A 17,527-nucleotide genomic window follows, 5' to 3' on the forward strand; every position below is an offset into this window, starting at 1 on the left:
AAGCTGAGGTTTGGCAAAAGAAGACAGCAAAGTGTCGAAGGATTCTGTTGGAGGGTGTGAAGGATCACATTGTGTCCAGCCTACATGGTAAGACTTCTCCATACTTGATGTGGAAAGCGTTGACAGATCTATTCCAAAGCAAGAGCGATCAGAGGAAGCTGGCGCTCAAAGATAAACTCAGAAACATCAAATGTGAGAAGGGAGACAGTATGCCCAAGTATCTCACGAAGTTCACTCAGTGCAAGGATGAGCTGGGAAGTGTGGGGGTGACTGTTGATGATGAGGACTTGGTGAGCTTGGCTCTCCTTGGTCTTCTGAAGAGTTGGCATTCCTATCAGGACTCTTTCAATGGTCAGGAGAAATTGCCAGGATGGGATACACTTTGGTCAGATCTTGTGCAGGAGGAGATCAGGCAGAATACCAGGGACAGATCTTCATCAAAGGGAACTGATGAAGAAAATTGCGCTTTGGCTGCCAAAGCAAAGAAAAGGAAGAGCAAGAAAGCTTCTTAGTCTGGTGTGAAAGGCAAGAAGTAGGACATGTCCAAGGCAAAGTGCTTTCACTGTCACTAGCATGGACACTATGCCACTAATTATCCGCAGAAGAAGAAGAACAAGCAAACTGCTGGATCTGCAACAGGAGAGGCTCTAGCCTCGCAGTTTGAGCTTGATTTCTCATTGATCCCATGCTTGGTTTCAAGTGTGATGGGATCAGTGTGGTTCTTGGACATTGGTGCGTCTTTTCATATGACAGGAGATCGAGATTTGTTTTCTAATCTGGAGGAGAAAGATCTTGGAGTGCACATCGAGATGGGCGATGATGGTAGATACAGTGCGAGTGGTATTGGTACCATTTCCTTTGAGAGGGAGTCTGGTAAACCCTTCGTATTGAAGGAAGTGATGCATGTTCCAGGATTGAAGAAGAATCTTATCTCTATGGCGATGTTAGAAGACAAGGGATATGATGTTGTTTTTAGCAAGGGAAAGGCTTTCCTGTGCAGTAAGACAACTGGAGAAACCCGAAAGATAGGGGTTTGAGTGAGGAACCTTTATCAGTTGCATGTAGATGGTTGCGCAAAAATGGCATGCAAGGCAGAAGGATTGGTGAGCCGAGATGATCGCGAGCTGTGGCACAGGAGATTGGGTCACCTTCACCATGGAGCCTTGAAGATACTGTAGCAGATCACTATAGGGCTTCCTAAAGGCACTCTTGCATAGTCAAATTAGTGCAAAGGGTGTACTTTGGGAAAGATTGTGAAAGCCACCTTTCACGAGAAGGATAGTCGTGCCACGACGATCCTTGAGAGAATTCAGACAGACGTGTGTGGACCTTTCTCAGTAGCTTCGACAGCAAAACACAGGTATTATGTGATCTTTGTTGATGATTTCTCTTGTAAGTGTTGGATCTTCTTCATGCAGAAGAAGAGCGAGACATACTCAAAGTTCTGTGAGTTCAAAGCACTGGTTGAGAAGGAGTCGGGGAAGAAGGTGAAGGCTCTTAGGAGCGATAATGGTGGTGAATACAGCTCTGGCGAGTTCAAGGATTTCTGCAGTGAAGAAGGGATTCGAAGAGAGCGGAAGAACGGGGTTGTTGAGCGGAAGAACAGAACGATCGTGGGTACTGCACGGGCGATGTTACATGATTAGGACCTACCCCTTCACTTGTGGGCGGAAGCATGCAATACTGCAGTATATGTGCAGAACCATTGTCCTCATAGGATACTTGGCATGAGTACAACTGAGGAGGCTTATTCTAGTAAGAAGCCTGATCTTTCTCATTTGAGGATTTTTGGTGCTAACGTTTACATGCATGTGACGAAGGATGCCAGGAAGAAGTTGGAGCCGACCGTAGAGGTTGGGATATTTGTGGGGTACACTGATACGCCCCACAACTATCCTGTGTATTTGCCAGACAGTGGTAAGACTGTTGTGCGACGGGATATAAAATTTCAGGAGGAGAAAGCCATGAAGTGTTTTCTTGAGAGGGAGCCACATTTGCATGCAGATGAGGAGCTATTAGTTCCTAAGGATGAGTTTCAAGACGTGGATCAGCCACAGGACGAGGTTCATGGAGTGGAAGAGACCACTCATGCAGCGCCAACCATCAGAGGGCGAAAGCGCTTGACAGAAGCTGAGCGACTGGCTCAAGATGCAGAGAAAGTTGTAGGACCACCTACAGCCCAACGCAGGCAGAGACAGTCACCTAATCGGTACACTAGATACATGGCTCTTATGAGCAAATGTGTTGTGACTGAGCCATCCTCTTTCGAGGAAGCTGTGGAGGATCCCGCATGGGTAGACACAATGGTGGAAGAGTATGATTCGATTGTCAGAAACAATGCATGGGAGATTGTCCCAAGACCAGAAGGGAAATTAGTGGTGGGTTCGAGATGGATCTACAAAGTTAAGCAGGTAGCTGACGGGAGTGTGGAGAAGTACAAGGCAATATTTGTTGCTCGAGGCTTTTCACAAATAGAGGGGATCGATTATGAGGAGACCTTTGCACCTGTCGCAAGGTATTCTTCCATACGGACGATTATTTCTCTCTCAGCGTAGATGGGGTGGCACATTCATCAGATGGATGTGAAGACTGTGTTCCTCAACTGAGTCATTGAGGAGGAGGTGTACATTGAGCAGCCCAAATGTTTCGAGATCTTTAGCAGTGAGTCGCATGTGTGCAAGCTCAAGAGAGCGCTGTATGGGTTGAAACAAGCACCACGTGCTTTGTACACATGGACAGACAGCTATTTCACCGGACTTGGATTCTCCAAGAGTGAGGTGGATCCTAACCTATACCAGATTGTGGTGGAGGGTAAGTTTCTTATCATTGTACTTTATGTAGATGATTTGATTCTAACGGGTGATGATCTGTTGATACTTTCATGCAAGGATGATCTTGCTAAGGAGTTTGAGATGAAGGACTTGGGCCTCCTTCATTATTTCATGGGATTGGAAATTTGGCAGCACAGTGATGGACTATTTATTTCTCAAGGTAAGTATGCTCGGGAGATACTGGAGAAGTTCAACATGCATGGCTGCAAGCCTGTTGATACTCCTCTTCCTGGAGGTTGGAGGAAGGAGGATGTCACTTCGGCAGAGGAAGTGGATGCCACTGTTTATCGATAGTTGGTGGGGTTGCTTATGTATATGGTCAATACACGACCGAATATATGCTATGCTGTTAACCAGCTTTCACAAGCTATGGTTAAGCCAACCAAGCTCTTCTGGAAGGCAGGCAAGCATGTATTGCATTATTTGAGAGGCACATCGGGATATGGATTATGGTACAGACAGGAGGATGAGGTGAAGCTATGTGGCTTCACGGATGTAGATTGGGCAGGGAGCCCAATGGACAGAAAGAGCACATTAAGAGGAGTCTTTAGTATCGGGTCGACAGTAGTTTCTTGGTACAGCAGGAAGCAGAGATCCATGGCACTCAGTTCAGTAGAGGTCGAGTATATGGCAGCAAGTTTGGCTGCATGCGAGGCTCTATGGATGAGGAAGATCCTGGTCAGTTTGTTCGGTTCTTACTTGGAGCCTACTGTGATTTACTGTGATAACGAGAGTTGCATTAAACTCTCAACTAATCCTATATTTCATGATAGATCTAAGAACATTGACATCAAGTACCATCATATCAGAGATTGTGTGCAGCGGAGAATCATGTTACTTTCATACATTCCAACGGAGGATCAGGATGCTGATATCTTGACGAAGGAGCTCACCAGGAGCAAATTTGAATACCACCGAGGCAGGATAGGGGTTGCTAATAATCCATATCTTATTGAGAGGGAGTGTTGAGAATGCAAAAAGATGATGGATCTTAGTGGAAAGAAGTCGCCTTCACTAAGTGGGCCCGTAGGGTATTTTTGGCGCAAAGTCTATTTTTATACATATGGATCATGGTTTATGAGTTGCAGGATGCTATTTGTGGATGATTTGTCATGTTGGGAAAAATAGATGGACTTCTATTTCTGGTTCACAGTGGAGTGATCAAAGTCTATTTTTAGATTGCCAAGCTAAAAATAGAAAAGTCAAATATTATTGTCTCATAATAATATTTAGACTATAAACATTATCTTATCCTCTTGGAGCACTTCAGTTTGAGCTACAGATGTGGCACATGCAGCTGTCAGAAGGAAATATGCTTTTCTTTGTGGGTTAGTTGAGCTATTGCATGCAGGACTTCAGTTAGAACTCATGTGGTTGAGTTTGGTGGAGTTGATGGAGTTGTGTTCAGTTTGACTTGGTTAAACTGGTTGTAATTAGTCTAACTGCAAATAGACTAGTGATGAGTGATGTGAATTAATTGATTAGATTAATTCACTAATTGTTAACTCATAAAGCAACTGAAGAATACATCAGTTAACTCAGTGCATGTACAGTTCAGTGGAGACAGGCGTTAGAGGTTGAGATTTCTATCAGTTGTGACTATAGTTGTGCATGAGATCTTGCACAATCAATGGATTGAGTATGCCCATGAGGATTGCGCAGTATATGCCCAGTGAAATATCCTGTGCTCACGTGATTTTCACTTGGTATTGTGCAATAGAGGCAGGCAAAGCAACGGAGGAGATTTGAACCTGTGACTTGTTCGGATTTTTGTGTGTAACAAGTGGAGATAGTGTTGGATACTTGTGAGGAGTATTGTACTATGTATTGTTACATGTTCTCAATCATTAATATACAGATAGTGTGGGGTTTTCAGCTATAAGCTTTCCCCGTGTTACATACTGTGTTAATGTGTGCATGCGATTGATGTTTCATTGTTTTTAATGCTACTAAATTGATGATCAACGTAGAGGAGATTATGTATTGTGCATGTATTCCGCAATAGTGTATAATCGGGATAATCTCTATGAATAAGTGTTTATTATTCAAAATTTCTACAAGTTGAACATACAAACCAATTAATCAACACTTAACAAATAATGGCTCAAATACTTATGAAAGGTGATGCTTCTTTTTAGTAAACTACATATGTTAATATATTTTCCACCCTTGTATCTACTCTATGCGTCAATGCACTACAACACATATGCCTCAATAATAGGTTCTATGACAAATTAATCTCAAGCTAGCATACAAATACGCTTATCACCAACCTACCTATTCAAGTAGTTCATTCCAAAACTTGATCCCCCATCCTCTCTTTGCATGAGAGGGATGATTTCATGTACTACCAAGCTACAACATATATGCCTAAATAATAGATCTTACAACAACCTTTTGGAATACATTCTACCTTTGGTTAGGCTTTACAACTTGGACCAAACACTCTAGGTCGTTCATGCATTATTTCGGCTCCTCATAACATGTTGGCTCCTTTGCCAATCCTTGGCACTATTGACTCCATCTACATTCTCACATCCATGTAGCTATCTAATGTTTCTCTCACTATATACCCATGTTAGATCCATAGTTGGCATATACTTTGATCCTTAACCTCGACGTAGCAATTATCCATTGTGCTCATCTAACCTTGATCTATTTATTCATCATTAGATACTTCATTTGCGAAATCCATGCTATCTCTCATGAACCCATCTCTAAAATTTGATCTTACATAGATCCATCTGAGCAACCACAAAACCACTTCCCTCAAATCTAGGTTTATGAGGAGAAACATTCATAGGACATGAAGGCCTCTCTTTCAATTGCATAAAACATGACCATATATCTAGGAAAACCACTCTTGCTCTCATTCGGATATGGGTCCACCATGCTAGATATCAAGTTGTAAAGAAAGAGTCCACTTTAACTTGTGAAGGTTTGCTATTACCACAAGGTCAAAAAAATCCACACTTCTCTCGTCATAACTTTGATACTAGTGTTATAAGAATAGAGAAAGTAATGAAAATAAAATAGATCCATAAACCATAAAAAATTGACACTAGATAAAATTTACATATTTCACCCCATATAAACTGCATTTACATACATGTTTTTAAATCAACTATATAATATAAAAATATCATGAACAAAACCATGAATTAAAAAGACCATAAATGATCACAACCTAAAAACTATAAATCATCACTAATAAATTAAGTCTACGACTAAGATAAATTTACCTTAAGTACACTAACATCCTGACACCCTAGAACTCCTATAAATACTTGCTTGCATAAATAATGCATAATGTAACGTAGCATATTCCGGGTAAAGCAATATTGAATGAGAGATCCACCTATCTCTTGCAAGTTTATGTATCGGCCACATGAAAATTTTGTAAGCAAGTACAACTCACTGCTCCTTAATCAAACATTTTTTAGTCCCTTTTGTCCCAGCATGGGACTATAGTAATTGGAAATTAGCACTTTAGTATTATATGAGCTGTTTTTATTAGTCCCTTATCAACTATAAACAAAGTTTGCATATACATATTTATTTATGATGTTATTTGGCCTCTTCCAAAGGACCGAAGCTAAAAGAACAGGTTATAAATTTTTGTTTGCTTGATATTTTGAAACTCGTAAAAATACCAGCTAATCTAATGCTGGCATTAGTCGACGACATTAAATGTTAGCTCAACTGAGCTCAAGAAAATGCTTGTATATACCAGGCATATAAAGCAGCAGCATATAACAGGTCGCTGGGTAAACCACATTGCAGTTGCACATCACGAGCCACTCTACTTGTCAAGCCATCTGCGATCTGCATGTACTACTTGTTAGCTAGACCACCTGGCCAAAGGGGACGCTACATACATGTTCAATGTTTAGTTTCTGAAGTAGCTATGCTTAATGAATGTTTTAAGGCTTCCTTGCAGGCAAGCCATGTCGTTCTGGTTTGGGGCGAGTGCCATTATCTATATTGGATTGACCCAATAACGAATTGATTTCTCTGGGCATACAGTATTCCGAGAGGGAGAATTCTGATTCCGAAAAGCTGCTCAGGACTGAAACCAAAGGGGAGCGAGGTTAGAGAGATGCACCTATAGGCCAGCAAGTTTAGAAGTTCCACACGCCCTGGGACCTGGTCACTGTTAGGTCTGGCTTTACTTCATCTAAAGGATCCAAGCCTATGCCTATAAATGATTCTTCCTTGGGCTGAGCCCTTGAAAGGTATGAAAATGTAAAGGGCTCCATTTTCAGGGTTCGATTAAGCCCACCCCATCTGGGCAAAGAAATGGATTTGATCTTACTAAACATTGCCATTCTTGGGACAACTTTGCTAAGAGGAATTTGCGGGATTTCCTCTTGCCCAGGAGCGAGCTGCAGTGTAATTCCTCAACTCCCCACTATATGGAATCCGTGTAGGTAAGACATGGACCTGTCCTGCCTCATGCCTGAACGTGAACCTGTATAAGAAGTTAGGAAGGTGCAGTGCAATTCCTCAACGCCCCCAGTGTGGAATTCACGTAGGTAAGACACAGACCTGTCCTGCATCATGCCTGAAGGTGAACCTGTATAAGAAGTCAGGAAGGTGTGGAATGGGCTTGGTCCTGGCTGGTCTAACTGGAACTACCAAGAAGGAAGAATAAGGCGGTGGAATGCCAAAAGGTCATTGACACCAATACTCCAGTTCTCATTGTCTTAGAGCTGCCCCCTCTACCTATTCTTCGACACCTCTATGGTTACAGAATATTGATAAATGTTATTACCTCAAGTGGATGGAAGGGATAAGGATGTGCGTATCAACTAGCAGCTAGAGCAAGGACAAAAGCTAACAGAACCAGTAGCAAAGCCAGGTGCAATAGCAGAGGTATAGACATAAACAAGCGAACCTATAGTGGCAGTAGCAAAGGCGGAAGCTAGGGTTGTAGGTACTCCCTTTTACCAAAACCATTTGTTAGCCTTTAGCATCACATAATTCATTTTGGCTCCTTAAAAAAAATTATTTCATTTTAGCCTCACCTGTATAGCTAGCTTTTGTACTATGCTCTTTATCAAATCCTGTATTAAGATTAAGTGCTAAATACTAATGAATAGAGACCTGCCCAGACGCCTTACCTGTAATGAAGGTTGCCTAAACTTTTGATTTGATTGTAACCGTTGAGATTGAGGCATGGTTGTATCCGCAGGCCTCCTTCCCAGACGCGTAACCCTCACCTACTTCTAGCGCTTGCTATCTCACCATTATAGCCTTCAACCAAGCTATCTCACCGTCTACTGCTTCTCTCGTACACCAATAGCTCTGAGAACAAACAATAGGGAAAGGGAAAGCAACCTTACCTTACCTTCCTACCTACCTATATAGATTAATTCTATTGAACGAACCCAGGCAATTGGGCTGTCTAAACTAGGTGGATTGTGCGGTGCACCACGTGAGCGAGAAGCTAGGATAGATAAGACTGGTGGGCCGGCCACTCTAGAATTTATTGTTTGTAGGAGCAATTTCCCACTCCTAGTAGACATTTTAGCACCGTAATTGAAAAAGCCAGGATTACGCTTCAAATGAGGGCAAGCACGGGTTCACGAACAGGCTGCAACGTAAGGCCTCCAGCCCGGCGAGTACCAACGCCTCTAGCTCTCTCTTCGAAGACGTTGGTCTCAGTTTTTAATAGAATTGTGGCAAACAGGACCATTTACATTGTTTATAAATTGTATAGCCATCGTCTCAATCTGGAGGCACTTGGTTTATAAAAAAAAATGTAAAACAATCGTCTGGCATTGGGGGCAGGTTGAGGTGGGCACATGGATTGCATTCACGACAATGTATCCACCCAAACGTTCATTTATTTATTTTTTATTTTTATTATTATTATTTTTTAAATTTAGCATAAAAATCTTGCATGCATGGCACGTGTCTACATGAAAATATTTCAAAGTTGAACTAAGTTCGGTTCATGGTAATGCATAGTATGGCAGTATGTGATGGTGCAGTCAGTGGCAATTACATTTAGAGGCATTAAGGATCCAGTAACTTCAATAACATTTGGAGGCACGAACGATCCATAACTTATGGCAAATTGATGTCAAGTCCAAGTTTGGGTCTGATACCAATAAGACGCTCAGAGTAGCCATTCCAAACCAAGGCATGCCAGATACTCAAATCTTAAGGTGTGAAAGCATCCATATATCCCATTCTCCTGATATCGTGGTAAGTATTCCTTTCAGTTAGACGATTAGCTAGATTCGATTCTTGGCAACTGTACATGTTTTCTAGAGTTTCTGAAATTAAAATGACTAGATAATCTCTTTTTTTGGGGAGTCATTTTGATTTGACAACTAGAATTAGCTTTTCCTTGCAATATGCGTGTGGTCCAAACTAGCCATGTTCCTTCAAGAAAATCTTGCTATTATTTGTTTGCTTCCTTTATTTTCTAACGGTCTAATTGGTTTAGCCAAGATCTTTAAAATAATGAGTTCTTTGTTCAATTACAGGAAATACCATGATTCTATTCATGTGTTCTCGGTGAAGCATAAGGGGTCTTTATTTGTTTGTCGAAACAGCTGCATCTGAATCAGCATCAGGAGAGGGGGGCATAGCACTGGCAGGGAAAGCAGCATAGCAAGCAACCAGCCAGGGAATTATATCAATTAAGGTGAGGAGAATTTCACCCCTTCCATCAAAGGCAAGAGAGATAGATCTTTCCTTACCGATCTAATAACAAGGCAGGCACAAAACAACCTTCAAATTCTTCCCGACCTTCAACTCCTTCCTGACCTTCTAGCTCTTTTCCCCAGACAATGGAAGAGTTTTATGCCATGCTTTAAGGATCCAGTAACTTCAATAACATTTGGAGGCACGAACGATCCATAACTTATGGCAAATTGATGTCAATTCCAGGTTTGGGTCTGATACCAATAAGACGCTCAGAGTAGCCATTCCAAACCAAGGCATGCCAGATACTCAAATCTTAAGGTGTGAAAACATCCATATATCCCATTATCCTGATATCGTGGTAAGTATTCCTTTCAGTTAGACGATTAGCTAGATTCAATTCTTGGCAACTCTACATGTTTTCTAGAGTTTCTGAAATTAAAATGACTAGATAATCTCTTTTTTTGGGGAGTCATTTTGATTTGACAACTAGAATTAGCTTTTCCTTGCAATATGCGTGTGGTCCAAACTAGCCATGTTCCTTCAAGAAAATCTTGCTATTATTTGTTTGCTTCCTTTAATTTCTAACGGTCTAATTGGTTTAGCCAAGATCTTTAAAATAATGAGTTCTTTGTTCAATTACAGGAAATACCATGATTCTATTCATGTGTTCCCAGTGAAGCATAAGGGGTCTTTATTTGTTTGTCGAAATAGCTACATCCGAATCAGCATCAAGAGAGGGGGGCATAGCACTGGCAGGGAAAGCAACATAGCAAGCAACTAGCCAGGGAATTATATCAATTAAGGTGAGGAGAATTTCACCCCTTCCATCAAAGGCAAGAGAGATATATCTTTCCTTACCGATCTAATAACAAGGCAGGCACAAAACAACCTTCAAATTCTTCCCGACCTTCAACTCCTTCCTGACCTTCTAGCTCTTTTCCCCAGACAATGGAAGAGTTTTATGCCATGCTTTATCGATGCCTATTTTACAAATGATTTTTACACTGCTGTGTAAAATCTTCATACACATTTACTGCTGTAAAAGGAGCTTTTACATTTACTGCTGTAGAATAAATTTACATGGATCTACTGCTGTAAAAGAAATCCTTCACATTCACCCCTGTGTGAAATTTTCATTACATTCAAGAAGCTGATCATTCACATTACATATTCAATTAAAAAAACATTTGCGCTAGCACCATACATTTCATTTCAATGCATATGCTTTACAATTTTTGTTCGCACTGCTGTGCTCTCCTGGTTTGTTATTTGCTACAACTGAAACTCTCCTTCATCCCCGTGTGCTTTTCAAGTTTCAAAGTCAACACTTCAAAACCAAAACATATCACTTACGATACCTTACCCATACTTCTGTAAATTTAAAAAACAATAAAATTAAAAACGTTTACCAACTTTTACCTATGACTATGACAGTGCATTAAATACATTAAATAAAAAAACGACGGTAAAAACAAAACTAATGTTCTAGCAGGTTGAATAAGATCTTTGTCCGTTGACCTGATCGGACGCAATTCGCACACCAACCTCACACAAGCCAAACGACTTTTAACGTCCGAGGAGTTGGTGGTTTCGGAGTTGTACACTGGACGCGTGGCAGCAACGGATTGTGTCGGAGGCCCTCTGACGAAAACAACCTTTTGCAAATGGTGGTGCGGGGAAGTCTAGGTGGTTTTGCCAAACCACGCTGCAGTAAATGCAGTTGAAATTAATATTTCAACACTCCCCTTTAATTTCAACTGCTGGGTTATCAGTCATACCCAAACATTTTCTCAAAAATTCAAAACTTTTATGATCCAATGGCTTTGTCAAAATGTCTGCTACCTGTTCTTGAGTCCTGCAATGTTCTAAGATAATTTCTCCATTGTTCACCAATTCTCTGATGTAGTGAAACCTTGTATCAATGTGTTTCGTTCTCTTATGAAACACTGAATTCTTTGACAATGCAATAGCTGAGCTATTGTCACAAAAAATCACTGTTGCTTTTGCCTGCTCTTGGCCTAAACTCCTCAACATTCTTCTCATCCAAACTGCTTGACATGCTGCTGCTGTAGCTGCCACATATTCAGCCTCTGTTGTAGACAATGCTACAATGGACTGCTTCTTAGAAGCCCATGAAATGGCTCCTGAACCCATATGAAAAACATAACCGGAAGTGCTTTTCCGATCATCTACACTTCCAGCCCAATCACTATCAGTGTATCCAATTAAGTCTGAACTTTCTGAGACACTATATAATATGCCAAACATTTTGGTACCTTTGACATACCTTAAAATTCTTTTTGCTGCCTGCCAATGTGCCTCCTTTGGCCTCTCCATGAATCTGGAAATTAAACTAACAGCAAACATAATGTCAGGCCTAGTAGCTGTTAAATACATAAGGCTGCCAACAATACTCTTGTATAAACTAGGATCAAAATCCTTGCTGCTATCCTCTTTGCTGAGTTTTAATCGCATTACTGTGGGAGTGATCGCTGCTTTGCATTCTTGCATGTTAAATCTGCCCAACACTTGATTTACATATCTAGCTTGTGAGATAAAAATTCCTTTTTCATTTTGATCTACTTCTATGCCTAAGAAGTATCTCAAGAAACCCATGTCAGTCATTTCAAATTCCTCTTTCATGACTGATTTAAAATTCTCAATGAGCTGATCATCATTACCTATGAAAATAACTTCATCAACATATAAGACAACAATTAAAATTTTACCATCTTTTCCTTTGATGTAGACGGTGGGTTCTCCTTCACACTTGTCAAATTCATTATCCAATAGATAGGAATCTATCCTGCTGTACCATGCTCTTGGCGCTTGCTTCAGCCCATAAAGAGCTTTCTTCAATTTGCACACTTTGTGCTCTTCACCTTTCTTCTCATAGCCTAGAGGCTGTTCAACATAAACCTCTTCCTTTAACACTCCATTTAGGAATGCTGACTTCACATCCATTTGGTAGACTTTCCATTTGTTTTGTGCTGCTATGGACAGCACTGCTCTCACGGTTTCCATTCTTGCAACCGGTGCGAAAGTCTCCTCATAATCTCTCCCATATTGCTGCTTGTACCCTTTGACAACCAGCCTTGCCTTATGTCTTTCTGTTTTACCTTCAACATTTCTCTTGGTCTTGTAAACCCATTTAACTCCTATGACCTCTTTACCTTTTGGTAGCTCTACCAAATCCCATGTTTTGTTTCTCTCTATGGCATTCATCTCCTCATCCATAGCTTCTATCCATTTCTTATCTTTCATTGCATCTTCGAAATGAATAGGGTCATCAACATGACAATACAAGGCAAATAAGGAATTCATTCCTTCATCATAAATATCACTTAAGTTTCTGAATTTCTTACCTCTTTCATTTGGTGTGCAAGTGCTTGAAGATGCACTTGAATTTCCTCCTTTTGGTGTGCTTGGAGAAGCACTTTCATTTATCCTCAAGGGTGTTCCTTGCTGTCCTTGTGTTGGCGCTGCTGTTTGGGGATGTATTTCAGCCACCTCCTCCTCATCTTCATCATGAGACAAACAGCTTTTAACATTCACTGTTTTCTCTATGCTTCCATCCCAAGCTTCCTCCTCAATGAACTGAACATCTCTGCTCACAAAAAACTTCTTGGTGGATGGGATATACAACCTATAGGCTTTGGATTCCTCACTGTATCCAATGAAAATACATTTCTCCCCTTTGCTGTCCAACTTCCTCCTTAGCTGATCCGGAATGTGTGCATAGGCCACACATCCAAAAACTTTCAAGTGGGTGACACCTTGCTTTCTCCCACTCCATGCTTCTTCCGGCACTTTGTTCAACACTGCTTTTGTAGGACACCTGTTCAAAATATACACTGCACAATTTACAGCTTCAGCCCAATAATCATTTGGCAAATGCTTTGCCTTCAGCATGCTCCTCGCCATATCCATGATGGTCCTGTTCTTCCTTTTAGCAACTCCATTTTGCTGTGGGGTGTACCTAGCTGTAAACTGTTTATGAATTCCATTTTCTCTACAAAACCGTAGAAACTCCTTGGAGATATACTCACCTCCTCTATCAGTTCTCAGAACTTTTATATGCAGCCCGCTTTGGTTCTCCACAAGTGCTTTGAGATTTCGGAATTTTTCAAAAACTTCACTTTTGTTTTTAAGAAAATATACCCAAGTTTTTCTTGTAAAGTCATCAATAAATGTTAGGAAATATTGGCTGCCTGCTAATGATGGATTTTGCATTGGTCCACATAAGTCTGAGTGGACAATCTCTAAGGGTGCCTTTGCCCTTATGCTTTTACCTGATGGAAAACTTTCTCTATGTTGTTTACCCAATATGCAACCTTCTCAAAGGCTTTCCGGTTTCTCTATCAATGGTAATCCTCTTACCATCCCTTTTCTGCTCAATAAGTTAAGACCTCCAAAGTTGAGATGTCCAAATCTCAAGTGCCACAACCAATTTTCATCCTTTGGCACGCTTTGGAAAGCCTCTTGGGTGACTGCTGCAATTTCTCCTTTGTTTTTCAAATCTGCCCTTATTCTAAGAGGGAACATCCTGTTTCTTGTCATCTTCACTTCAGCAATGCATTGTTTGCTGGGTGCTATATCCATGATGGTGCATACATCATTCATAAAGAAAACATTGTAACCTTTTTGAACAAGTTGTCCAATACGCAAGAGGTTACATCTCATTCCAGGGACATAGTAGACATCTGCTATGGTTTTCCTTTCTCCTTGCTTTGTAAATATTTTTACCTCTCCTTTTCCCATAACAGAAATTTTGCTCTCAGTTCCTAGTGTGACTTCTGATTTCATATTTTTATCTAGGGCAGAAAAGAGGGATATGTTTCCTGTCATATGGTTGCTGCAACCTGAGTCTAAAAACCATATGTCCTCACTGTTTGTTTCAGCCATGTTACAAGCTAACAACACATTATCTTGGCTGATGTTTTCTCTAGTGACATTTGCATTTTGTCTATTACTCATATCATGTTGCTTCTTCCTACATTCACTGGCATAATGCCCATATTTTTTATAATAATAGCATTGGACATTGGATTTTTCATACCTTTGTCCTTGAGCATGATGTTGTCTTCTTTGTTGGCTGCTGCCTTGGCCTTGGTTCTGATTTGGATTGCTGCCTCTTCCTTGAGCATTTGCTGGACTGTTCCTTCCACCTCTGTTCTGGCTTCTGCCTCTTCCTCTCTTGTTTCCTCTGCCTTGACCTCTTCCTCTTCCAAAAGACATCTGGGTCTTAAAGGCTTGCTCTAGAGACGAGTTTTCATTTCTACTCAACCTCTGCTCATGTGTTATCAATGATGCATGAAGCTCATCAACTGAAAAGTTTGAGAGATCCTTTGTCTCTTCTATGGTGGTGACAATCACATCAAACTTTGAGGGTAGGACCCTCAACAACTTCTACACAATCCTCCTTTCTTCAAGGGTTTCTCCATGAGTCCTCATCTGTGTGACCAGACCAATTACATGTGTGAAAAATGAGTCAATGGTGTCTGACTCCTTCATGCTCAGATTTTCAAAATCTTTCCTCAGCAGTTGTAGTTAGGCTGTCTTCACTTTCTCCATGCCTTGATAGGTTGTTTTGAGGGTTTTCCATGCTTCATTGGATGTCTTAGCTGCTTCTATCCTTGGAAACACACTCTGGTCCACTGCTTGATACAACAATACAATGGCTTTTGCATCCTTCTTCCTATTTCTCTTCATCAGATCTCTCTCTGCCTGAGTTAAGTTGTTAAATTGATTTTCATCTGCTGGTTCTTCAAACCCAGATTCAACAAGCTCCCATAGATCTTGTGAGACAAATAAAGCTCTCATGGTTATTGACCAGTAGTCATAGTTCTTCCCATTAAACTGTGGGAACTGGGTGTTAAACATACCCATGCTAGTGCTTGTGCTAGCCATTCCTTGCATCCTCAACTATGCTTCAATTTCTTGACTGTGTATTTTAAAACACTGACTGTTTCTTCAACAATAACTAAAAAAAAACTTTGAGGAATACCTGAATCTTTTGCCTAAGACTTCACTTTGCTGGAGAAGATTTACTACTGCAACAAAAGATTCCTCCCTTCAGCTTCTTGAACACCTTCAAAGAGCCTAAGCCTGCTCTGATACCACTTTTGGGGATTTTTCTGGTAAAATCCCAAAAACACACAAATTAACTGAACACAGAGCAATGCTCTGTTTTTCTCCTCAGGATCTTTTGCACAGGGAAGCCCCAAAAAAAATTTCTGAGTAAAGTAGAGTTTCTCAGCTAAAATAAAATTATATTAATTTATAAACTCCCTGATACAATTTTCTTCCTCTGCTAGAGGGAGATTTACACAAGAACTCTCACCAAAACAAAATACTCTGTCTCTCTTTTACAAATGATTTTTACACTGCTGTGTAAAATCTTCATACACATTTACTACTGTAAAAGGAGCTTTTACATTTACTGCTGTAGAATAAATTTACATGGATTTACTGCTGTAAAAGAAATCCTTCACATTCACCCCTGTGTAAAATTTTCATTACATTCAAGCGGCTGATCATTCACATTACATATTCAATTAAAAAACCATTTGCGCTAGCACCATACATTTCATTTCAATGTATTTCAATGCATATGCTTTACAATTTTTGTTCACACTGTTGTGCTCTCCTGGTTTGTTATTTGCTGCAGCTGAAACTCTCCTTCATCCCCGTGTGCTTTTCAAGTTTCAAAGTCAACACTTCAAAACCAAAACATATCACTTACGATACCTTACCCATACTTCCGTAAATTTAAAAAACAATAAAATTAAAAACGTTTACCAACTTTTACCTATGACTATGACAGTGCATTAAATACATTAAATAAAAAAAACGACGGTAAAAACAAAACTAATGTTCTGGCAGGTTGAATAAGATCTTTGTCCGTTGACCTGATCGGACGCAATTCGCACACCAACCTCACACAAGCCAAACGACTTTTAACGTCCGGGGAGTTGGTGGTTTCGGAGTTGTACACTGGACGCGTGGCAGCAACGGATTGTGTCGGAGGCCCTCTGACGAAAACAACCTTTTGCGAATGGTGGTGCGGGGAAGTCTGGGTGGTTTTGCCAAACCACGCTGCAGTAAATGCGGTTGAAATTAATATTTCAACAGCAACCAGCCAGGGAATTATATCAATTAAGGTGAGGAGAATTTCACCCCTTCCATCAAAGGCAAGAGAGATAGATCTTTCCTTACCGATCTAATAACAAGGCAGGCACGAAACAACCTTCAAATCCTTCTCGACCTTCAACTCCTTCCTGACCTTCTAGCTCTTTTCCCCAGACAATGGAAGAGTTTTATGCCATGCTTTATCGATGCTTGTTATACTATAAAGGCCGTGTTTGTGTATTTCCAATGTTCTATACCCTTCGTTGCCTCTAAATTGGCGTCGTCTCCGAGGATTGAGTATAGAAGGAACTGTCAGAAGCCTCTTCCATAATTTAGCGGATTCGGTTTGGCTCATTCTCGCCATTTAATTTGAAGGCTTGTTGCTTTCGGATTTCGCATTCTTGAGGTTCTTTCTCAGCAAGTCCATGGCGGGAAAATTGTAAGTTTCGATGCATTCATTCTTTATTTAAAGATGTTTATTGGATAAATTAACGCAGAGTTTCTTCCGGATAATATTCTTTATAATATTCAATTGAGAAGATTGAAAATCGAGCAAAAATAAGGCCTTGCGAATGAATATAATGGAAATTTGACTGCTGACGAAATTTTGTCGTTGTGCATGTCGATGTCGTAGGGGAATATGGACCTCTTTTTTTCTGCATGTTTCTGTTTGTTTGCAAACTATGGAAGCCTCGGTAGGCTTCGGATTCTCAAGGCTAGGGAGGCACAGGGTTTTGACTGTGTCGTTCTTTCATATGAGTGCTTTTCTTGTCTCGGGAAAAATAGGATATTATTAATACTTGTTATGTTAAAGAAGGGTATATGATTGGAGTCTATTCCTTCTGCCATGTCTTTGGCTGCCTGATCCTATTCTAGATTATAGAAATAAAATTCTCATTTTCCAC

The sequence above is a fragment of the Pinus tabuliformis genome, chromosome 2_2 (assembly GCF_031772625.1).
Source record: "Pinus tabuliformis cultivar Carrire ecotype Pingquan chromosome 2_2, CPIR1, whole genome shotgun sequence".
In the NCBI taxonomy this organism is placed as follows: Eukaryota; Viridiplantae; Streptophyta; class Pinopsida; order Pinales; family Pinaceae; genus Pinus; species Pinus tabuliformis.